Source organism: Aythya ferina (genome assembly GCF_964211825.1).
Source record: "Aythya ferina genome assembly, chromosome: 1".
Taxonomy (NCBI): domain Eukaryota; kingdom Metazoa; phylum Chordata; class Aves; order Anseriformes; family Anatidae; genus Aythya; species Aythya ferina.
This window is the reverse complement of record NC_140296.1, coordinates 158,011,851-158,036,542: the sequence shown is the minus strand read 5'-3', so window position 1 is coordinate 158,036,542 and position 24,692 is coordinate 158,011,851. Positions and strand designations below refer to the sequence as shown.

The 24,692-nt window shown below is 37.1% G+C and overlaps 1 long non-coding RNA gene across 1 annotated transcript; it reads right to left on the bottom strand.

Moving 5' to 3' along the window:
- Positions 1 to 22,956, bottom strand: LOC311430148. Its single transcript, XR_014688593.1, has 7 exons — positions 22,828 to 22,956; positions 19,385 to 19,468; positions 14,853 to 15,013; positions 12,014 to 12,056; positions 8,427 to 8,528; positions 7,890 to 7,944; positions 1 to 270 (listed from the first exon to the last, which is right to left on the bottom strand). It is a non-coding gene; the product is annotated as an uncharacterized lncRNA (long non-coding RNA).
- Between the last annotated feature and the right edge of the window lie 1,736 nt (positions 22,957 to 24,692).

Here is a 24,692-nt window from a genome sequence, read left to right as displayed (position 1 = left end):
CCTAATTACTTCCTGTTGTTGTGAACTGTGTGTTGTTGACTCAGCAGAGAAAATTACTTGTAAGTGAATATTTCCCACTGCTCCAAGGATGACCCAACATCACTTCAGAATTTCCCTTGCAAAAAGAGAAGGGGTTGGTCACACTAGGTAGATGATCCAAGTACATCAAGGTCCCACCGCAGGAGGGAAAGGTTGTGCCACTGGTACACCATCTCTTCCTGTTCTGCAGGCTCCATGAGAACATGAGGCCTCGGAAATTTTTAACAGGACCTTTTAAAAGAAGGATTTTTGATCAGTTACAGAATTGGGTGAGTTAACTTTCAGAGAGACAGAATATAAAATAGTAAAATCTTTATGCTTTATGGGAAAGTAATCAAAACTAGTAACAAACAAAAGCAAAAATAGATAAAAAGCTGAGAATATCAGTTATTTTTATCTTTCTATAGGCTCTTATTCTTGTTATCACAAATCAGAATAGAGGTTAGATTTATTATGATAGCACAAACAGGCAGAAAACTATCAATACAGTGGCCAAAATAATGTAAATGTAAGATATTTTGAAACTGTCCACCACATTTCAGCTATATCTCTTACAGGTTTAAGTCTTCTACCTGCTCGATCTGATTACGGTACTTTAACCTCATTATGTATATAGAAAATTTGATTTATCCCTATAAATGATATAAAAATATCTTTTTAAGGACTTTGTTGTTAAACATTAAGTCTTCCATGGGGATCTTTTGTGGGGTCTGGAATGTTAATGCTTTAATCATATCAAATTCAGCTGAACCCTGGAAGAGAATGAGAAACAAGAAGTAGGCAAATCCCACAGAACTGGTTAAGAAAAATTGTACATATTCTGGGCTAATGTGTCTTGCTCTTTCTGTGACATCTGAGTTCATCTGCAGGCTATGGAGAAAAGAAGACCACAGTTCATGCTTTTAGACCTTAACTGAAGAAATATTCATAGCTAGTGTTTCATATTGAGTGTATGGGGAAGTATGTATTGAAGTTCCCAATAGACTTTAATGCACAAGCTTAAAAGAGAAGGGGAGGTAGTGGATAACCAGATATACACTCTAGAGATGTATCTGAGCGAAGCAGAGCACATCTGCCTTGCCAGCACAGCATCTGGAGGGATCACCATGTCATAATACAAAACACAAACTGTACATAAGGAAAGTTAGGGGAAAAAAAAAAAAAAAAAAAAAAAAAAAGTCTTCATGTACTAAAGAGGGACAAGTTTATAAACTTGTTCAAACTCCACAAATCCTGTGAGCCCAGAAGTTGGTTCTCAAGGCTTGCAATACTTTAAATTGCAGGAATATTTTAAATTGCAGTCATGCTAGAGTATGAGACTAGCTGACAACAAAATTCTGAAATATTGCTAAATACAGATGAAGCAAAGAAGGATTAAAGCCAAATAGAAGCAGATGTGTCAGGAACGAGTGTTGATTGCTGAGGAATGTCATGTTAGACGGCATTTTATTGAGCCTGAAAAGAAAGGCTGATACATGTGATACATATAGAGCAGGAGAAACAGACACAGAACTATGTGGTCTTTTCATTTGTTGTTTAGTCTCTGAAAATGTGTCAGTGGGCAAACAAACTGAAACTGCATCACAGTGTCTTCCTCTCTCATGCAGACATGTTAAAGATCTCTAACACATATCTAAGCATTGAGGGCCAAAAAGGAATTTAACTTATGCAACAGCTTGCAGGTCTGACACAACAGTAAATGATATGTCATTCTAGTGATGCCTCTAGATGATGATTTCCAAAAATGTCAGAAAGGCATTGTTTTACTGAAACATCTGAACATGGTAAAAGAGAACAATATTTAACTTTTGAGCGAGATTTGATTTGATGTGTTGCTTTCATTCTGATCATTATATTCTGTTTAGCAAAAGCAAATAAATAAATAAATAAATAAATAAATTTTAAAAGCACTGCATTGCAGAGCTGGAGGATGCATGAGCCTGAAATAAGCTGGGGATATAACAGTATATCATGGGTATAAGTATACATGCAAACAGGTGGAGAGAATGACATAGGTCTCCGGCTATGTTTTACTCATTACTGTCTCCAGGCATGTTGCTCCAACATGAACTTGGCTATCAACCACTCAGTGTGGCAAAGTTATCACAGGATTGTACAGCAGTCAGGGTGGTAAATTGGAGGGGGAAAAAAAAAAAAAAAAAAAGACGACCTTCACAATTACTTCAATGACCAATAAATAATGTATTAGTCCTCTCAATGAATAAAATACCTACAGTACTTTGCATGCCACAGCTAGGTTGTCTTGTCCTGGTATATGCAGTGCTCCAGGGCCTGCAGCACTCTCCATAGTCAGGACAAGAACTTGGCACCTCCACACATGTGAGGGTCCAACGTGTTTAAGAAATTTGCTCCAATCAGCAAGAGAAAACATGGATACCTGTAGATGATGGTCAGAATGAGATTTCAGACACTGTAAAATGACAAGTCCAGATACACTGGAAAGAAAATCCTACTCTTTTGCAGTTCCAGCCCACAGTGGTATAAACATATACTGGTATATGTATATTATATATAATGCATATAAATGCAGTTCATATACATGCAAAAAATCTCACGCTATCTAGATAAGATGTTCTTTTTCAAAGGTAACCTGAAGATACCTGATTATATTTTGTAGGCATGGACCATCAATGGGGCAGCAGGCACCTTGCCAGCCAAGGAAGAACTTCCAATTTCTGTTAGTACAGGGGGAGCACAAGCCCTGGGTTGAAATGGTGCAGTACATTTCCCTTTATACAGGCTGCCAATAAAATCTGGGGCTGAGGCCTCATCCTGCTGCTCTCCATTCTCCTCTGCCCCTTTTGAGGTAATAGATGGAGAACAATTCCTGTTCCACTTTTAGCTTAGAGCCTGTAATTCTGCCTGTCCTTCACGCAAACCTGGCAAAATGATAAAAGTATATAGGACCCCATGTTCTTGTCTCATTGCTAGAAAGACTCAGTCCACAAAGTAATTTCCTTTTGCCTATCTACAGAGCTTACATTTAAAAGCTTCTCTAACACACATCAGAAACAGCTCTACTATGTATTTACATTAGAACAGATGAGATCTAGAAAAGATATATGCATTTGCAAAAGCAAATGGTGTGGATGCCCTTTAATTCTCAGAAAAAAAAAATATTCTAGGATCACATAAGGTTTTGAGGTCGTGGCAGAGCATGAAACTGAATCCAGATTTTCTGCAATAGATGAAGAATATAATCAATGGTGCTTTTCCCTCCATTGCCTTCTTTTAGAAGAATGAAACAAGTTTTCTAAGCCTGCCCTGAAAATCAGCACGTAATTTGCACAGAGGGCAAATTAAGCCTCTGTCTAGCATTTCCTGTTTCTGCTAATGATTTTTTTTTTCATTGCATAAATGGACAGAACATGAATATAAGTTAGTTCTCTAAGCTTTCAAATATAAAGCAAGTCACTTTGGTTACCCACAGGGTGTCGGCACAGATATAGAACAAAGTCCTTCAATAGCCCATCAGTTAGTTGTGGAAACTGATTCTTTTTCTCTTGTTAATGTGACATTGTGGCTGCAAAATACCAGCAGTATCATCCCCCAGAGTAGTACTAGCAAAAAGAGGAAGACTTGCTGAGGTTTTCTCAGAGTGTCTCTAATTGTGAAAGTTAATATCCCATGTATGCAGAACTTCCAGCAAAGGAACAAGGGAAAAATTGCCTTCAACACAATGGTATCACAGTGTTTGTATAATGCTGGTACAGTTGAACTTCCAATTTTTATTTAATATAATAAAGTGAGGCTCTGGAAAGTGGAAGTTTGAATTACAATTGTTTTAATTAATTACCAGAAAAAGAAATCAAAGAGTATTAAAGGTATCCACTACCTCATATAGACAAATCATAGTGCTGTAAGAATGTTTCATTTGCATAAATCCCTCCTGCCTAAAGCAAACTTAGGCCACAAATATAACTGCTGAAATTCTCCCTTTGTTTTCTACCATATGTGTATCCATTTCACAAATTTATTGCAGTCTGCTACAAAAGCAGCAGCCTTCCTTAGAAGGGAAAAATACCAAAAGTCCCACAGAGAGCTGAGAACAAGAAAATTAAGTGATCAGATTTATGTTTTGTGCAGAAAAACTATGTCTAAAAGTTTATAGATATAACCTAAGTGAGCCACAATTTCACATTTACTGAGTTTCAAATCCATATCTAAAGTATAAAAAATTTAGAATGTTTCAATGGCCTAATTAATTTAAGTGTAATACAGTTAACTTCATATGCTTAAGGCAAATCTCTCATTAAAAGTGTTAAAATGCTTCAACTGTCCAGAATTTGCTATAAAAGTCTTTCTAAACTACACACTTTTTTTTTTTTTTCCTAATAAAATAAATAGAAACACAGTAATAAATGACCAGACTCTTACATTGGTGAAAGTGCTAAGTCTGGAGGTCTTCTAAGTCAGATTACTTACATTCAGGTTTCACTCCTGTTTATCTTCCAAACAGATTCAAGAGACGTTATCAAGGCCCTGCAAGCTATGATCTGACATGGGGAAAGGTCCACACAAACAAAAGATGTGACAATATTTAGCCTATGTTTGAAAATAAGATCTTTGCACAGAAGATTTTCTTAGACAGTTAAAAAAAAAAAAAAAGGTGTGGGGAGGAAACCCTAGTCACAAAAATGGGTGCTGTGATGTCATTTCATTCTTTGTTGGTCTGATGGTCTGAACAAACAGTGGTGGTGAATGAGATACAGTGGATGAGAAAAACATCATTCCTCTGGAATCCATTTTCCAAAACACATTACCCCATATCTTGGAACCACTGATGCTCACTGCCTGCATTGACTCAAGATTCTGAACAGGAAACAACTCTTAAAAACAAATTCTACATCACCCTTAAGAAAAAAGAAAAGCATTTCCTTGCTCATCAGTCATATGATGGGACTCAACTCTTTATTTTAGCCTGCAATTAGAAATTTGCAGGGTTCAGGCCAAAAGGGTTCAAGAAAGTGCAGAAAAGACAGTGAATGAACTGACAGAGGAAAGAAGATGATGTTTCTGGAGAAAAGAAGCTTTTGCAATTAGCAGAGGTAATGTTCTTTCTCTTTTGGAAAGATTATTACTGTCCTCTGTTAGGTGACTTAAAATCTGGAAAATGTCTTCATTTTATTTATTTTATTATTATTTTTTCCTGTTAACAGCTTCTGAAGTACAGGAATGTTTTTTTCATTCATGTGAAATGCACTAGAAGAGAGTGAAAATTTTCCACCCCAGTAAGGATTTCATAATAATTTTCCGTGGTTAAACAGTTGTTTTTCAGAGGGAGATGAAGAGATGTTGTTTCCCTTCAGCTTGAAATCTAGTATTGTACTTTACAAATAGGAAGTCTAGAAAGGTTGTTCAGGAAGTGCAAAATGTAATACGTTTTTCCTCAAGAAGAGGTGGACCTCTAACAGCTGCAATCCCTACGTTGTGATTATCACATACAGAGCTCACTGTCTGACGCCAATGAGGGCAACCACATTTTGGGATCTGCCTCCCCTGAAATCAGTCTCTCCCAACAAATCAGACTGGCAGCTGAGTCAAGCTAGAGCAGATCTAAGAAGCCAGCCACAGTGTTCCTTTCTGAAACCTGCTTTCTGCTGTTATCAGACAGAGTCACAGTGTCTTGAATGCTAGGATCAAGGCACATACTTCATCCAGTTCTTCTGACTGGGGAGAAAGACACACATGGTGATTGTGCTTTTCTCCTGGGGTTAGGTTTTCAGATCCAGCTTTTCTCAAGCTGTCCTTTTATAACTTGAAACCACCCATGTCCAAAAATGATAAGAAGTGAAGGCTAAACAAAAGAAAAGAAAAGAAAAGAAAAGAAAAGAAAAGAAAAGAAAAGAAAAGAAAAGAAAAGAAAAGAAAAGAAAAGAAAAGAAAAGAAAAGAAAAGAAAAGAAAAGTCAAAGAGGGGAGGGGAGGGGAGGGGAGGGGAGGGGAGGGGAGGGGAGGGGAGGGGAGGGGAGGGGAGGGAAGGGAAGGGAAGGGAAGGGAAGGGAAGGGAAGGGAAGGGAAGGGAAGGGAAGGGAAGGGAAGGGAAGGGAAGGGAAGGGAAGGGAAGGGAAGGGAAGGGAAGGGAAGGGAAGGGAAGGGAAGGGAAGGGAAGGGAAGGGAAGGGAAGGGAAGGGAAGGGAAGGGAAGGGAAGGGAAGGGAAGGGAAGGGAAGGGAAGGGAAGGGAAGGGAAGGGAAGGGAAGGGAAGGGAAGGGAAGGGAAGGGAAGGGAAGGGAAGGGAAAAGATAGTAAATTTTGAACACTTGTCATTGGTCCAGTGAACTGAAGAATTAAATGTTAAATAGAAAGCCTTCTGGGCTATTTCTATGTGTCATATCTTCAATGGTTATATCTGCCTTGGTAATGCACTGAAACTATTCCAACTCTGTTTTGTTTAAGGGACACTGTGTGGTATGTAGGTCAGCCTCTCCAGTGACTTTTTTCTGTGACTTTCTCAGAAGATGACAGATGAAGTGTAATTCTGTGTTTTTTTGTTGTTTTTTTTTTTTTTTCTTTCACTTTATACCTAAGAGCATGACGTTCTACATACTCATATTCTGAAAGATGTAGTGATTCACAAACCAACAAAAATGAGAGTTAAAAAAAATGCTCTCTGAGTTTCAAATATAAAAGCAAGAGAAAAAGCTGCCTTGTTTTTGTTTTAGCACCACACTGACTAGTGTAATAAAAAGAAAAGAAATAATAGTGTCAGGAGGATAAAAAGGCTTTTATGGGACTTCAGGAAAATTAATTGTATCAATTTAGCAATGCTGAATACCTAATAATGGTGAGCAGCTGAGAGTGACTCAGCATTGCATCAAGTATGCCCATTCTCTCAGGAAGTGTTTCAATTCAACATGAGAACCAGACTGTAACTTTTTTTGTGATTGACAATGACTAAGACAGATGTAAGATGCTAGGGGATTGAGTCACTCTTCTTGTTTTTTCTCAAAGTGATAGAAGAATAAATAATTCAAGAAAATAATCTAGCCAGATTCTCAAACTGAACCCAATCATGCTTAAGACTTCAGGTGGTTTTCTAAGACACTACGCCCCTTTTGCTGCCCTTGTAATCTCCAGAAGGCAATTAGATGTTTCTGGCATCCATCTCTGGAGCTCATTCCACAGACCTGCAAGCTGTTGTTGGCTCCATTGCCTTCAGGAGACTTTGGCCTGGTACACTGTTTCTGTGCTCAAGGTGGCCACGATTCCTTGAACTCTGCTGATTCCCAAGGGTTTGTGTTTGTCCTGACAGCTAATATAACCTCTATGAAAAAGAAGGAAGACTTTTTGACCATTTCAAAGCCTCTGCTGTAGCCAGCTGCTGCACTCTTCCATTTACCAGGAATTACTCTTGTCTATCGGTGAAACATTCAACAAAAGGAATGAAAAAGAAACAACATCCTGACTAGAAAATCATCATCATCAGAAACCATGTTACAAGAAGAGAACAATTTCTGCTTCTCTACAAGCCTGCTCTGCCTGCTGAGTGAGAATCCTCCTGGGATTGTTGGTGGGACATTTCCACTCAAGGAGACTCAGCAATATTTTTTTTTTTTAAATCAAAATCATCTGAGGAAATATTTACATGTACATGGCTCACAAAGAGAAATGGGAAGGGACACACCATTCCCTGCAATTTAATCTGTACCAGTGCAGCTTTTGTCTGAAAAGGTTATTTTAATATCAAACATGTTTATAGGAGTTCTGAGAGCTGTATCCTCATGCAAAAATTAGGAGTGAACAACTGAATGCAACACACCTTATATTCTGCTTTCCAAAAAGAGCATCAATTAGTTATTGAAGTAAATTTAAGGGAAGAAATACATACCCACATACACAGCTACTGGATCCAATACAGTCTTGTAACCATTTGAAGGATGGCACTGTATCATGGAGGTAAATTCATAAACGGGAATCAGTTGATTTAAAGTGATAACACAAATACTGCTGCCAACACATTCAGGCAGATTATAACTTAGAAGATATGTCAACACAAAATCACACAGAACTTAAAACTATTACTACTTATTTGTGTTATCTGTATTGAGCCTTGCAACTACTTTCTTCAAGCCAGATTTAGTAAGCATTTATCAGTATTTTAACCCCCTAGGAATACACATGCTCATCCATTTACATAGCATTCCTAAACAGTGTACAAGCTCAGGCCTTAAATTCAGCCTCAAAGTCACCATTCAAATTTGCATCTGTATTATTAGGGTCACAGGTCTCTGGTTTGCAGAGTCCAGCCTATCCTCTGGGTACGCAGAGACTGCAGTGAGCTGAGGTTCAGGTGGCAACTCCTTCTCTGCTGCAAATTGCTGTTACAACCAATGCAACAAAACATATTAGGATATGTAGAACTTACCAAAGTGTTTCTAGATTTTCTTCCATGTCCCTCCAGCCACTGAGATTTCTTTTTATTGGCCCTTCTCACTTCTAGGGAATTTCCATACTAGGTTTTGATACACTGCAAAAGAGCAGACTGCGTTTTTCTGTACCAATAAACTTCTGGATCCATAACAACCACATTAGATATGTAAAAGAACATTAAAATGAGTATTTTATGATGTTTTTTCCTCTGCTTTTCTCTGTCTGTTTAGCCACATCTATTCTATATCCTGAATGTTCACATCATTATTATCTTTTCAGTATCAAAAAATTCTTTTTGTCAGTGACGTCCTGACTGTACTTTACCTGCTCTCCCAGAACTACTAACTCTGCCACAGCACTAAGCTACAGAGATCTGGTAAGAAGGAAACGTAGGTTCCTGGAGTCCTAAAATAATCCAGTGAAGAAAAACAAAAAGGATGGCAGAAGGCCAACAAAGACTATGTAATGTAACTCTAAGTGTCAGGGTTTTTTTAAGTATGTGTGGCTGCTGTATCTCATACTTGGAGAAGTTGTCACATGCTGTCAGCACCGGCTGATCTCCAGTTGGTGTTTCCAAGAGCAGCCCTTTCAAGTCAGTCCCAATGAACTCAGAGACAGAGACATTTTCTGTAGTGAAGCTGCACACTCCTTTGTCATATGTCCCTTTCTGGAGAGGTAAACCAAGTGAAAACTGGTATCCTATACTTAACACCTTCAGACACACTGAATCCAAAAAGTCTGTTGAAGCACAAGTCACTACCTAACAATGAAGGTGCTCTGCTACTGCTGCCTGTAAGCTCATTGACAATCAATTCTGATCCTCTTCTATGACGAACTGTTAGTCAGATCACTGATAATCATTCCTGAGCTGCACTGAACCATATGAGTAATACCTCTGTCAGCAGGACTACCCTCCAACAGAGATTGGTGGCCATTCTTGATGCTGTGACAATCCACATTACAGTTGTTTTTCACAACTTTCTCCTGCACGCCTTAGATTTCATAAACCAAATGTCCAGTTTGGTGTTCCACTGGTGCAGCTCCAAGCTGTGACTCATAATGAGTGTAGAAGGACACTGTTCTATATGTACGCCTGTTTGTAGTCAGCAAACACAGGCAACAGGCTCTGTAGCCAGATATCCAGTTCTTTTATCAAATAATTGGTTTAATCTAAATTTGTCATCTTCAAAAACCTTAATCTTTGTTAACCTATTTCTTCAGTTTTTCAAACTCCTGAGAGCATATAGTACGGATTCATCCAATCTCACTTTCCCTGTCATTTATGGTGATCAGTAAATATTGGGCAGCAATTATTTTATTGCATTGTTTACCGCTCAGCACTAGTCTTTGCAGTAAAAATAAAATAAAATTATTTTGTATCTTGAAGTTAATTGTGTTGCGATTTTCTAGCCCTTGGTGTCTGTGGGTGTTGAGGACATCTCTCTGAAGCACTTCACAGGAATCCAAGATGTATTGCAAGTGTCTCACTGCATCAAAAACTTCCTATTTCCCTGCCACTGGGTCTGCAAATGATGTGATGTTTGTAATAACCATTTCCTCACTTTTGCTCATGAAGTGTATAACATTAGAATAAAACTGGACCTCTGCCACTCTGTTAGACATTTCATTAATAACTCTTTCCTGAAGTGGAGCTTCTCACATAAAGGAGTCACTCTCAGACTGGACAAAAATAGTTTGCATCTTTGAAGGAGCACTACATTTCTACTTCCCTTTTTAACCCTACATAAAAACTGATCCAATTTAGTCTGACTTTTTCCTGCATCTGTAGTTTTTGAACCTTCTCCATTCAACTACTTGCCAGTTCACTTCTGGTCTCCTAGAGCAGTCACCTCTCCTAAATTTTCTGTTTCTAGATTCAGCACGGCAGGATCTGGTAAAGCATATTTTGGGCCTATCAATAAATGTTTGTATCAAAAGTTCTCTTGGTGCATACAAGAGGACTATACAGCAATTCTTCTTTGTACTAATGTTTTGCACCAGGAAGTGCCAGTCTGTTACAATCCTAGTAAGAAAGGCACTCAGACTCTCTAAATGCTTATTATAGCTAACACTATAAGGAAAGTATAGAGTAGACATTCTTACAACCCTTTAGATGGTAGGAGCCTCAGATGATGCAGCACGAAACAGACTCTAGTCCATCCATGGTGACACAGGACAGAACCTATCCATAGGACAGATTCCAACCTTTAGTCATTTGAGCTATTACAGGCTTTTCTTACAAGAAAACATCCCTATTCATCATTTTTACTGTCAAACAGAAACAATGTTCTCATGAGAACTTCTTGCAGCACTGTCAGATAAAGGCAAGGCCATGCAAGAGAAATAATCACCGGCACTGAATGGGAGCTGCCCTGCAGCTCCTCCTTGACAAGAAGCCACCTGAGCTTGCCCTGCAGCCACCAGATTTGTGTAGCACAACACTGGCCTGAAGGCCATGCTGTGTGTGCAGCACAGGACAGGTCTGTCAGGAAGACTGTGTTGTGGATCAATCACGCCTTGATGTACAATGGCTTCCCTGTAGGGATCACTGCAGCTATCTCTTGCCTTACCTTTCATTTAGGATTTCAAAAGGGAAAGTTCCTTCTCACAGTAAGCCATATATATGGTTGTATGACTGTGCATAAGAGACAAAAGGTACTCTGAACATACACAGTTAAAAACTATCTAAAAAGACTGTTAGGTGATGTTGGTTCTTTTTTCCCATGTACTCAATTGGAAATATTTGAATTATCCATATGTCCCAGTTTCTGCTGCTTGATCACTAAATTTCTTTCAGAATTTTTGAATTAAAAAATGAATTATAAGTGATTTAATATCCTGAACTTTTGCAATAATGGCTTGAAAAAAAAAAAAAAAAAAAATCAACTATTTTATTAAGTCTTTGGAAATAACTATTTCCAAAGACAGAAAGAACTTAACTTTCTTCTCCCTGCATCAAAGACAGTAATGTAATGCAGGATTTAACAATTAGATAAGTTTACAATCTCTAATATCACATTTCACAAAAGTGTCACTCTTTATAGGCTCCAAATTAATTACAATGCCTAGGCAATTTGCTAGGAAACTGCTGGTGGTGGTTGCAAGCACAAGCAAAGCCAGTCATATGGTCCTCACCCCAAACATGATGTTCTAAAGGCCAGCTGAAGGATTTGTATAACATATGGGCTAGAGTAAATTGGTAGAGGTTGAGATTAGTCAGATAAATAAGCAGAGAAAGCACATAGCTGAGTCTGGTCTTATGGAGTTGAACAAGAAAAGAGAAACATTTTAGAAACAAATTATGTCATTTGAGCAATGACACAACACACATACATGGTGGGAAACACATGCATACAAGTAAGAAAATGTTCAGAAAGAGTTTGATCCAAGTCATTAAAGCCATAAGTAAATTTGAGTCAGTAGCAGGAGGAAGGCGCTGTATAGTGCAGGGGTGAAAACAGTCACGTTGCTGAGCAGCATCTGTAACATCATGTAAGAACAGGCAGACCAGCAGAAAATGGCACCCACAGAGTACTTGCAGAAAAATAATGAAATGTCCCACACAGTTTTTTCCATACTTACTTAAGATTGAGCAGTATCATGGATATCTTATCTGCCCCCTTTGCTGTAAAAAATAAAATAAAATTTTAAAATAAAATAAAATAAATAATAAATGAAATAATGCATTCACATTCCAAGTAGCAGTTAAAAAAAATGCTAATTTCTGTTCACTGATGGATTTGTCAGTGCAAGTGACATTGGAAACCTGAAAAAAAAAAAAAAACATGACTACATGACACCCCTGTGGCCCCTGGAGGAGCTCTGCAAAGAGCTCAGTCAAGGTATACAAGAAGCACTCACCATAAGCTGACAGAAAGTCATTTGCAGGAACAAAGTAAGCAGTTATGCCAAGGGCCTTCCCAGAGGCAATGAAACTGCCATAATTGGTGAGGAGAAACAACTAAAATACAGTAATGTCTTTTTGATCGGAGATACCAGTAATTCACCCTTCTGTCCTGCCTCCCTTTTTTTTCCAGAGAAATGTCCCAAGCTTTTCTTCTGCACCCATATCTTCCATGTTTTCTCATACTTACCATACACCTTTCTTTCTCTCTGACAGAGATACTTTTTGTCCTGCACTCACTCAATGTACACAAATGAAGTTCAGAGGTCAGAGGCTATTATAATGGAAGACTTGCTGGTGCCTCTCCCTAGGCATAACCCCACAGAAAGCAGGTGGATTATTTAGTCTGACTCAGATCCTTTATTTCATCAGCCCATGACCAAAGCATAGAGCTGATTTATTATTTTTTTTTTACTTAAAAGCAATTTTGTTTTTCCACTTTCCTCAAGTTCAAAGGAGAGGGAAAGAAGGAAAAGGAAAAGGAAAAGGAAAAGGAAAAGGAAAAGGAAAAGGAAAAGGAAAAGGAAAAGGAAAAGGAAAAGGAAAAGGAAAAGGAAAAGGAAAAGGAAAAGGAAAAGGAAAAGGAAAAGGAAAAGGAAAAGGAAAAGGAAAAGGAAAAGGAAAAGGAAAAGGAAAGGAAGAATCATTCTTGTTCCAAACTTTCCAAATAAAATTACGTTTGGATAGAAACCATGTCTGGAACAGAGAAAAAAAAACCTGAATGTTATTAGCCATTAAAAGCAGGATATTAGAATATAAACATGATGTAACCTCAGCACTGTGACCATAATAAATTATTCTGGCACTCAGAGCAAGATGGCATCAACCTTTTGCATCTTTAAAAATGTGTGCACATATATATATGAGTTTTTCTGTCTTGGCCCACTCTGTCCAGGGTTTTGAAACATCAGCACTAATCTACCAGTTGCTGTGTATACAAGATATAAGCAAGTAACATGGCAATTTGTCCATCAGACACAGGATGATGTATCCCATCTAATTGTCCATGTTTCTCTGTGGCCAAAGGTCTCCCCAGAGATGGGATGGGCACAGCAAGACATTCATTGTGGGGAAGCTGGGGGAGCATCTGGCAGGACGACTCTGCCTTCACATCCTGGCAGTAGCCTCTTCTTCCTTCCCTCATCCTCTCCTTCCTGCAGGCTGAAGAATAAGAAATGCCTTCCTGTGGTGTTAGACAGCTGGCAAGGCAAAGCCGGCTGCAGGGGAGAAGAGAGAGACTGGCGATATAGATCCATGTGTGCTCATCTGCTCTCTGCTTGGGGTCACTGCTGGTAGGCAGCAGACCGTGGAGATCAGAGGGCACTGCAAAATTTATCTTCCCTTTTTGCCATTTTGTGTTACCTTTTCCACTCTCATCCCTGCAAACTATGAATCTTTCCACCAAAACTGAACTGCAGCCTCTTCTGCGGTAAAGCATGGATGCTGGATAACAGTGGGCAGAAACTAATGTACAGAAAAATCTGAAAATGCATGAAGAGAATGTAATGATGAGCTCTGCAATGGGGGTGGTTTGGTAAAGCTGAGAGCACTTTCTCATGCCTATGTTTTTCATTAGCAATGATATCATCAGATTTGCATTCATTTTTTGGACTTGTGAGGGGGGAGCTCTCAAAGGAACTTTTCCAATTTATATTCCTTCTTCTGTCTTCTCAAACAAAATGAAATTTTCACACAGTTGCCACCTTCCTTTTTTCCTTCTTTTCTTTTCTTTTCTTTTCTTTTCTTTTCTTTTCTTTTCTTTTCTTTTCTTTTCTTTTCTTTTCTTTTCTTTTCTTTTCTTTTCTTTTCTTTTTTCTTTTCTTTTCTTTTCTTTTCTTTTCTTTTCTTTTCTTTTCTTTTCTTTTCTTTTCTTTTCTTTTCTTTTCTTTTCTTTTCTTTTCTTTTCTTTTTTCTTTTCTTTTCTTTTCTTTTCTTTTCTTTTCTTTTCTTTTCTTTTCTTTTCTTTTCTTTTTTCTCTTCTCTTCTCTTCTCTTCTCTTCTCTTCTCTTCTCTTCTCTTCTCTTCTCTTCTCTTCTCTTCTCTTCTCTTCTCTTCTCTTCTCTTCTCTTCTCTTCTCTTCTCTTCTCTTCTCTTCTCTTCTCTTCTCTTCTCTCTTCTCTTCTCTTCTCTTCTCTTCTCTTCTCTCTTCTTTTCCTCTTTTTCCCTAGTACAGAATGAATCAATAATGGCATTCAACTCAGTAAAAACACCTTTAAGAGGCCTGCTGAAGAACACTTTCACCAGTTGTGTGTTTTGGCTCCCAAGATAGTTATGCCCTGACTCACTCTTGTTCTGAGAACAAATCAGAGAGTTAAATTTCTTATGCAACTCCTTTCTTCTTATGCTAGTAATTCTTAAAGGCTTTAATAACAAGCAGTTACGGATCATTTCCCCCTGAATAACTTGTTTTCTTTACCCTTGATAAACCTGTATTTTTTTCACTGCACCAGCTGATTGTGCCTCCTGTTATAATGAGACATAATGAAGCCTTGTCAGCCCTGCCACATCCTGGCTTACCGTGTGGCGTCACACAGGAGAGCTGAAGAAGACCAGTTCGTGTGTGGCTTTCCAATATGTCCACATGGAAAATGTGTTAATCCATTGTTTTCTGTGCCTCGAGGGTGGTGGCTTGTGTAGAATCAGGAGGTGAGAATAGACAGGGAAAGCCAAAAAATCCACTGGAAAAATGAGAGAGATTTATTTCCAATATACTTATACTTAAAGATAATTTTATTTGTCCCCATCACCAAAATATAACTACAATACAATTGAAATTTCAGACTTTCCATGTCAATACTGGGGAGAGCAGCCAGAATTTTAAATAGGCTCTGTGCTCCATTTTTCTGTACAACTTCTTTTCACATAGTATGTAAAACAGAGATTTAAATCAAGGAAATTCTATTAAAGAAAGTCTCATTTTACTCAAGAAACAAACAAGCAAACAAAAACTAGTTACCCTAATGCCAACTGGCTTTCTTGCCATCTAATGTACTAATTTTCAATGCATTCATTGTAAGTCTTATATATATTACAAAGTATTGTCACAAAATTTATCTTCTGAAAATCATAATCACTGGAAAAGGGAGAAGTTTATTTGTGAAATATTTACTATTTGGAAGAAAAGAAACATAATAAACCTATGTATTTCCCCTGCATCATTATTGATTAGGGTTATGATGACTGATACTCCCGGGGTATATTTTCAGTGACTGTTTTTTTCAGTCATTCTATTGTAGCTGTAGTACAATAGTGGGAATATCAACATATTAAAATATAATTTTCTACTATTATGAAGAAGATGGCTGGCATTTTACATGCAGTTCTAAGTATAGTAGAAGGCAGTGTCAAGAATTTCTGGCTGTACTTTGTTTGACTGTCCTCCACAGATAAGGAGACTCTTAATTCTTAGTAGGCCCGGATGGTGCAGCTGATGGAGCATAGAGTGCTGCAGATAAAGGGAGGATTGCTGGTGGATGAAACACGGAGTCAAAGTGAAATAGAATCTCTTTCTCGTTGCTATCCCAGGCATTTGTGATCTGGCTGGCTGCTGCTTCTATTATGAAATGCTAGAAAGTACCTTGTCTGCCTTTTTTTTTCTTCTCCTCCCTACCTCTTTAATAAAGGGCTTGCTGAAAACTGTAAAGACAAAGAGAGGCTCCATTTCAGGGATAGGGGTGGAATCTCCAGGGTTTCTTTCACATGTGAGTATGACAGATGGAAAATGTTTCTGAGGGAAGTCTACACAAGTGGCGGCCAAGAACTCCATGTGTAAATGCACTTGGCAAGTGCAAGAGAAAAAAACACCTCTGTTTCCTGCTTGAGACCTGTCTTATTCCATACCTCTCTGAGTACATGACATGTCTTTTTATTTTGACAATGTCTCGTGGCAAGCTCAGGTCTGGCAATTCAATCAGCAGAGGGTACACCTGAGCCCCAGGTGTAGCTCACTGCAGACCTCACCTGACTACAAGATTTGATTCTGTGCTTCCACCAGCCTAGGAGATGCATTGAAATATAATAGTCATAATTTTTTATTTCATTATTCAGTATTATACCAAGAAAGTGGGATGAGGACCTAAATATATATATGCTGGCATTTTCCAAAGAGTTCAAAATATTTTGTGGAAGTTCTAGTGCCTCAAGTTTTCCTTAATTAAAACATATAATCAAAAGCAGGTCTATCTCCATGATTTTTAAGTTATTGATAAGCACAAAATTGCATTCACCACTGATCAGTCAAGCTTCGGCATAGAGAAGTCATTTTTTTTTGTTTAAAGCCACCTCATTGATGAGTGTTGCAAAGCAAACATGACACGTTATGAGTCTCATAAGTGATTTTGATGTCTGAATTACTAAAGCATGTGGCCGTTCTTTCTCTGGGATATCGGTCACAGAGTAATTAGTGTTTTTCTTCTTGTCTCATAATTGCCATTATGATGGCCAAGCAACGTCATCTTTTTCACCCTTTATTTCCTGTCTTCTTTTTCTTCCCACACATTGGTTAATGAAAGGGACCTTATCCTTTTCATTCTTGTCTCAGGTATGAAGAAATAAAGAGATCAGATAGATTTCATCTCAGAGTTCCTATTCTGCAACTGGCATCAGACTTAGAGGTTTCATGTCTTCTAATCTTTCCTCCTTAAGTTTTACCAAGGAAAAATATATATTCATCTTAAATCTTCACACGTAGAGGCAGTACAGATGTAGTTATGGGAAATCAAGGATAAAGCCAAAATCAGCCATTACTGGTTGTGGTCATGCAATAATCACACAAAAAGTTCTAGAAAAATCCCAAATTTCTTGTTTTTCATTGTGTACAGAGGTAACTCTGGCTCTAGGCCACAAGTCAGAAACACAAATTTATTTCAACAAACTAACTGTTCTTCAAAAAAGTATCTTTTAACTATTATCTGTGGGATAGGCACACAAAAGTGCTAATAGCTTTATCTCACCTCTCTCATGGATCTTCCACTCAAAATAATTGTATTTGCACCTAACATATCCAAGAGGATATTCTGAAGAATTTGGATGGTAAATGAGAAATTAGTATCCTACATCTAATTACCCATAATAGCTCCAAGGGCAGGCAAAAGAGTCATTTCAAAAAAAAAAAAAAATGCCGTAACTTGCAGAAAGTACAAGCCATCTTGATAAGAGATGCCCATAACATAAAAATATAAAAGAACAGAAATGGTTCAACGGAAAAAAAATATTTCCCCTATAACATTTCTTCAAGAGAATATAACCTACTTGAACTTTCAGAATTTTTTGAAAACCAAGTTTATTTCTTTGATTTGTTATGATATCCTGACGATGGGACGTTTATTTTCAGCTGTTATCTTACATAGGAACCTATGTATGGCCATTGTGGATAAAACCAAAAATGTGTATAGCTCCAGATCTTGTCTTGAAAATTGTCAACAGCAGATTTTGAGGAAAGAGTTTAAGAACAGCAAGCAATCAAGGATATGTCTCAAGAATATTCTTCCAATTTTTATCAGTTTGTAACTCAGAGATATCCTGAGCCAAAAGTTATGTTTTTGTGTTTAACATTCCTTTAGGTATTTTTATCCCATGTGTACATCCAGTTGCGTTTGAAATCCAGCAGGTGATTTTTGAACCCAAGGCTATATCAATGCTGACCTAGGAGGAGTGTCAAAACTAACCTATTCATATAAACGTAACTACAAAAAGAGTCAAAGAAAGTAAAACATATGAGCTACTTCTACAAAATATGTGCATAAGCTGAAATTAAAATGCAAAAATGAGTATCTGAGCTGCTGGAACTAAAAATTATACAGGGCAGCCAATGCTAATTATCAGTATAATAGTTCCTTATCCAACCTTGGATACCACTAGCAGACCATGTTCTCTAACAGAGAGACTCTTTTGTAATGTGAAATTGCATGAGAGATGTGTTTTTAATTACTAAGAGACAAAAGGACCTCAGTTTTACATCTTGTATGAAAAACAGCACACATAATTATGCTGAGGTAATTATTCATTATGGACTCAGCGATCTGACACCTACTGATTCACCCACAACATTTTCTTGTAGTGCCCACATTTTCCTTTGAGGTGCCAATCTATAAGCTTGATTTCAACTTCATTGAGGCAATGGGAATGTTTAAGATAACTTTAACAGGAGATACAGCAGAAGTAGCATTTTAATCAAGCTCACAGTTTAGTCAGAAACATTCCCAAAATAAGTAAGGATGGGAATTAAGCACTACCTCACTTGAAACACATATATCTATGTCTTATTCCACGGTACATAGTTAAAACAAGATACCAAGGTGCAAGAAGAATAACAAGTTTTTTGTGGTCTCCTTCTGAAGCTTTACTTCATTCTGTGTAACTGGTTAGCTTGTTCACATCTTCTGTCCTGCTTATTTGAAAGACACGTCAAGACCAAAGCCCCAGGGGACATGGCTGCAGATCTGGCAAAGACCTCTGGAATGACCACTGGTGCACAAAGGAATGAAAGCAGTGACTGGCCGGGAAATTAAAGTTATTTTTATTACCACTTTATTCACTCCAATCCAACAAGCTGTTCTTCTCATATGGAATTAATTACAAACTCAAAAACAATTGGGGAAAACGTTAGACTTTGTTTCTGTAATTTATACCTGGGAAACAGCCAGATAATTCTGAAAAGTTATTTATTATTGGTACTGAGTGTTAGCAGAGTTTTGTTCACATCACCAAAACACCAGATGTGTATAACATTTAAGCAAACAACCTATATGCACATTAGTACACAAGCCTACAGTTCACCTTCTGCAAGCATATGTGGAATTTAACCTCAGCAAATGAAATGTTCATGGAAAACTTATCCTGACATTCAGTAAGCAGATGAACTGCCAGCCACATTTTAAATTAGAATTAGCATTACTAAATTATATTTGTTTGTACAACTTAGCCAGAATTTTACCAGGCTCTCTCAGCAGAATAAAGAGGGGGTGGAAAAACATAGTGTATTTTTATGCATACTATGATAGAGATGCATACTAAAAGTCATTAAGACAGATAACCTTTATATATGTTACCTCTACTGGTGACCAAAGTATAAATTGAAGTCATCTTCCTGTAAGTACCAGTATTGAACAGTGTTTTCTATTTCACAGGCACTTCTGTAAATTTTGAAAAAAAAAAAAAAAGTTATTATTAACTCACCTTTTGTTTTAAATAGCTTTGATACAAAACAAACAACTTTTCTAATTCACACAGATTTCATTATGCTTCTTTTGCAGATCCAGCAATAGACAATACATATTTTTAAAGGCCAGGAATGTTTTCCTTCCCTGATCACTGAAAGAAAACAACATATTGCTGACCTTGTAGAATATTGCATTCAAGGAAATCTTCATGTCTCCGTTGAAGAGGAAGAAAAAAAAATCCAAGATAACCCTGGAATTTAACCATATTACTAGATAAAGAGTGCAATGACTCACAGACCAATATTAGGAAAGCACAAACATCCCTGTATAGATATGAGTGAGTGCTAAACTTAATTTATTGCATCTCAGCTACTCCATTTCCAAAATACATTTCCTTTCACTGAGATAAGAAGAACTTTTCTTTCATCTCTCATTCTCTAATGGTAATGTTTGTCAATACATTGTGCCCTTGTGATTATTCATTATAAGAAGACAAAAAAATTGGCATGTGTTGGAATGAGAAAATATAGCTTAGTGAAACATTTTCAATATTAATTTATTATGAAATACAGCTACTCCACAAAGCATATGCACATTTTTTCCTGTCATTATGATTGCAAGTTAATTTTTACAGTGCATCTCAATTAGCAATTATTCACACACAAAATGTTAGGCACAAGCTAAAGTCCAAGCTGCAGTAACCCCCATGTGTTGTTATCAGATTTGACAAGCATAACATCTCATGTCCAGTGACATGGCTGTGGTCACATATCTTCTCTTCCAGAGAAGGCTTAGGTCCATCCATACTTTTTGATTTGCAGAAAAGTTAAAAAAATTATATATGAAACTTTTTTCACTCATGTCCAGTGACATGGCTGTGGTCACATATCTTCTCTTCCAGAGAAGGCTTAGGTCCATCCATACTTTTTGATTTGCAGAAAAGTTAAAAAAATTATATATGAAACTTTTTTCACGTTTGGCAGGTGAATTTGGACACTTGAAACTAGTTAATGCTTTTAGATCTTAAGAATAAGATGGAGCTAGAGATAAGGATGGCCTAATTTAACACCTGTTTCTAATTAGATTCTTTCTTCTATATCAGTGTATGAAATACTAAAAGGATATTTTATGCAGAAGAAAGTGAGATGTAAATTTAGCACTCATTAATACTAATTATCAAGTCAGTTTTCTAACAAAGTCACATCCTGAGCAATTCTAAAGTTTTTTGTTGCTGTTGTTTGTTGTTGGTGGTTTTTGTTTGTTTGTTTGTTTTGTATTATTTTCTTGGCTCGATAGAAACATGAAAAACATGAAAAACAACACTTACCAGGGATTCCTTCTTTACTTTTGGTCTCTCTAAAAATTTTGACTGTATTCTCAAGTAATTTAATTTCCAAATGCTTATAAAGCCTGTATTCATTGGTTAAAACTTTAGGAACTTATTTCTAAGCTAAATTGCTTTTCTGCCACATTATGATCAGAGTCATAATGTTAGTAAACACTCTGTGAAAAGCAACTCCATTTTAGCAATGTCTTATTAAGATTTTTGAAAATAAAATTTCTCTACTATCTAGTATAAACATCTAGTTAAACATTTTAATTGTGACATTTCATGTCACTGACTTTACATGTCTATAATGTAGAAGCATCTGTCTAAACAAATCCTCCTGGTCTCTCCTCAATAGATTAAGGCACTTTTAAGCTGATTCAGGCCATATTGTCTAAAGCAAACCCTGTAAATTGTGTTCTAGAAATGTCTGTTTCTCCCAGTGAAAATAAAGAAAACTGAGAGTAACCAGCTCACCTGCAAACATTGCAGCATAGACCTCCAAGAGAAATGATCCCACCACAGATTTCTTAATGCAGCCAACACTGAGTCAGAGCAAGTTGTGAACCCTGTCTGATCCTGTGTCTCTTTTAATCATGACCTTATAACTGTGAGACAATGGAGATACCACCATTCAGCACATTTGCTCCCTCTTGCCAGGGAAGTACACCACATAGCCCAAACTCAGAGTGTTGCAAGGCAATGTGATCATTGCTTTGCTAGCTTGGTTAAAATGGTGGTGGCTGAGGGAGGCTGCGGCCTAAAGCATTTCTTGCACAGTACCTTTAAAAAGACAGCAGCCATGTGAAATCTTGACAAAAATAAAGGCAGAGATACGTGTATGCTTCACATAGATAGTGTGCTTGGTGGTTTTGTTGTTGTTGTTTTGGTTTGGTTTTTAATTTTTGTACCCATGTAGACAGCAGTGAGGAATCTCACTGACAGAAACTTCATATAGCATCAAAGACCTCCCTCCCATCCCCTTTTTTCTAGCTCACTCAGCTATTGATGAGACAATACTCAAATGTAAATGGTGTAGAAATACCACTCAGCTTTCCCTCAAGAAACTCTTTCTCTCTAGGGCAAGTATTATAAAGAGGTTCTATATGGATGCCACAACAGGCATGTGGAAGAGGACTGTGCTGGACAGGGGAAAAGGAGCAAAACTTCATTAATCCCCATATAATGGATGACCATATAACAGTCTATTAACACCTGCATTAATATGGGACCAGAGGACTCAGAAACTGTTACAAGAGTCACAGCAGTCCCTTGTTTAGTAAACCAATAAGAAACTCAGGACACCAAAGAAGCCAGCCCATATATCATCCCTATATACAAAACATATGATTGTGCTTAGTGCTGATGAAAACAAGAATGTGTTTTTAACATGGGTCACTGTAGATCAGATATTTTACAATACTATAAGTTAATTATGGGGACCTTTCTTGCCTACATAATTAGTTAAACATCCATAATTACTTTTTAACTAAATAATTGGTCTTTCAATTACTTATTAACATAAATGGATTTATTTTTTTTAATTCTTCATTAACCTTATATTAGTTGTTGGGGTTGCTTGCATTGCATGCTACTAGCTTTTATACAAGGTAATAATCTGATGTTTTTAATAGCACTAAATTATGTAACATGCCAGCAAGAAAAGCACCCAAAAAATCAAACCATATTGGAAAGTATTTACCCTAACTTCAGATTCAGCTTCTGCAAAACATCCAGTTCTCAAATAATTGGAAAGAGGGTATGATATTTAACTATATACAAAAATCTTCCAGTCTCATCCCTTTTCTGGAAATATCCCAGATGAACACAGAAAAACAAAATCTCCCCAGCAACTCAGGAAGAAATAATAATAATAATAATAATAATAATAATAATAATAATAATAAGCAAACAAGTCAATACATACAGGTTATTTTCCTTGCATATTGTGCTGTACTTTATAGAGAATTGCATTCAATATTTAATGAGCATGTCAAATATTTACCATAACCAGTTCCTAAGAAGTTTGTTTGGGATTCACAGTATCTGGCTGTGGGCAGCTTCTTTCAAATTAGATTAGTCCAACCTAATTTTCTATTCATGTTATATACAGTTAGTTGATGTGGAAGGCTATCATCTCAGGGCAGGCAAACAAGACTCAGAGCTTCAGTCCTCTTGAAGAGCATGTGTAAGTTATGTCCTTCCCTGCCCCCCCTTCTGCCCCCTCCACCCCCCCACCCCCAGCATATAAATATCACTCTGAGTGACGTTAATGAATGTGTAAATTTGCAGTAAGTTTGGGGATATTAAAGCAGCCCCAACCTACCATACCAGGGAAGTCTGTGCGTCTGTGACTAAATGGGTATTTATCATTTCCTGAGCTCCATGCTGGCAGCCAGCCAGCAGAGTGTGTACATTGAAATTAAAATAGATCGGGAGGCTGGACTTTGTTCCAAATTGATCTGGATGACGATAGCAATTCTGAAAGCAACTCCACTTTTTAAAAGGCTCATTGTACATTTCTAAAAAGGAGGGGGGAGAAGCATTTAGGAAAACAACAGGAAGGAAATCTAACTCTGGGATATATTCTCTCTCTTTAAAAATAATAATAATAAAAATAATTCTCTTACAGCATTGTTTTGTTATCAACGACATAAGAGATAGTGCTTCCACATGTTAAATGCAGAAATGCATGCAGTAGGAATGAAGAAAATGTATTTCTAGTCATCTACATATTAGTGAGTGATTTCCTAGTGCATGTGATTGCACTTTAAAGACCAAAAGTTTTTTTCAAATCATGTCAATTTTGGCAAGGGAAAAAAAAAAAAAAAATATATATATATATATATATATATATATATACATGAATTACTCTTATTAGGCATAATCCAGTTTTGTCATTGTGGTTGATAGGTTGAGTAAACTGTTGGTTTTACTCTGCCTTAACAAACGTTAAGTGAATATACAGCCACAGCTTGGCTCATTTTATCTGTAAAATTCAGTATCTACAGTACATATCAGGATATTTTAATAAATGAATATGCTATTTTTGTTGTTTGCACTCTTCTGTAAAATGATTTGTGAAGTGATAAGTTAAAAACAATAAAAATGTCAAGCACCAGCACTAATTTCATTAGTTTACCAGAAGCACTTATAATTTCTTATGCTTTGAATGCTTGCCAGAAAGATAGACCAGGCACAGAGTTCACCAGGCATCAGAATATTCATTGTGTAACTGCTTTAAAAAAAAAAAAAAAAAAAAAAAAAAAAAAAAAAAAAAGACCTGATACAATGGAAAGAAGCATAACTCCTGAGACGACAGACTGTTAAGTAATTACAACAGGAATTGGCCTTGTGGCAGTATTTTTTTTTTATTCCTTACAGTTCAGTATAGAAGATGCAATAAAATTAACCAGGGTAATTCTATTTTCACCAAGTGCCAAAACTATGTTTTTACCATCCTCAGTGTTATTTCCTAACTGCTGTCTTTCCACTCCCTGGGCAATCATCTACCCTGCCCCACGCTGTACGAGATGCAATGGCAAAAGGATGGCTTTTAATCTGAATGTTGAATAGAGAGTTACACCCCAGATTTGACCACCAATAAGAATGCAGCTTGTAGTATATTAGAACTATTTCCCAATAATATATTTCCTTGAGAATATTTCCTTGAGAAATAGATTGCTGCATATGACCAGCTATTTAAACATATACTTACCAAAAGAAATATACTCAGTTCACTTAGTGACAACCTTGGCCATCCTTCGATATGACTCATGTTGGGTTATATCTTTCTTCAAACATAAGTAACTACTGTAGGCCTGGATTCTTATTTTAGAGTGCATGTTAAGTGTTTTTATTGTAGAGCTT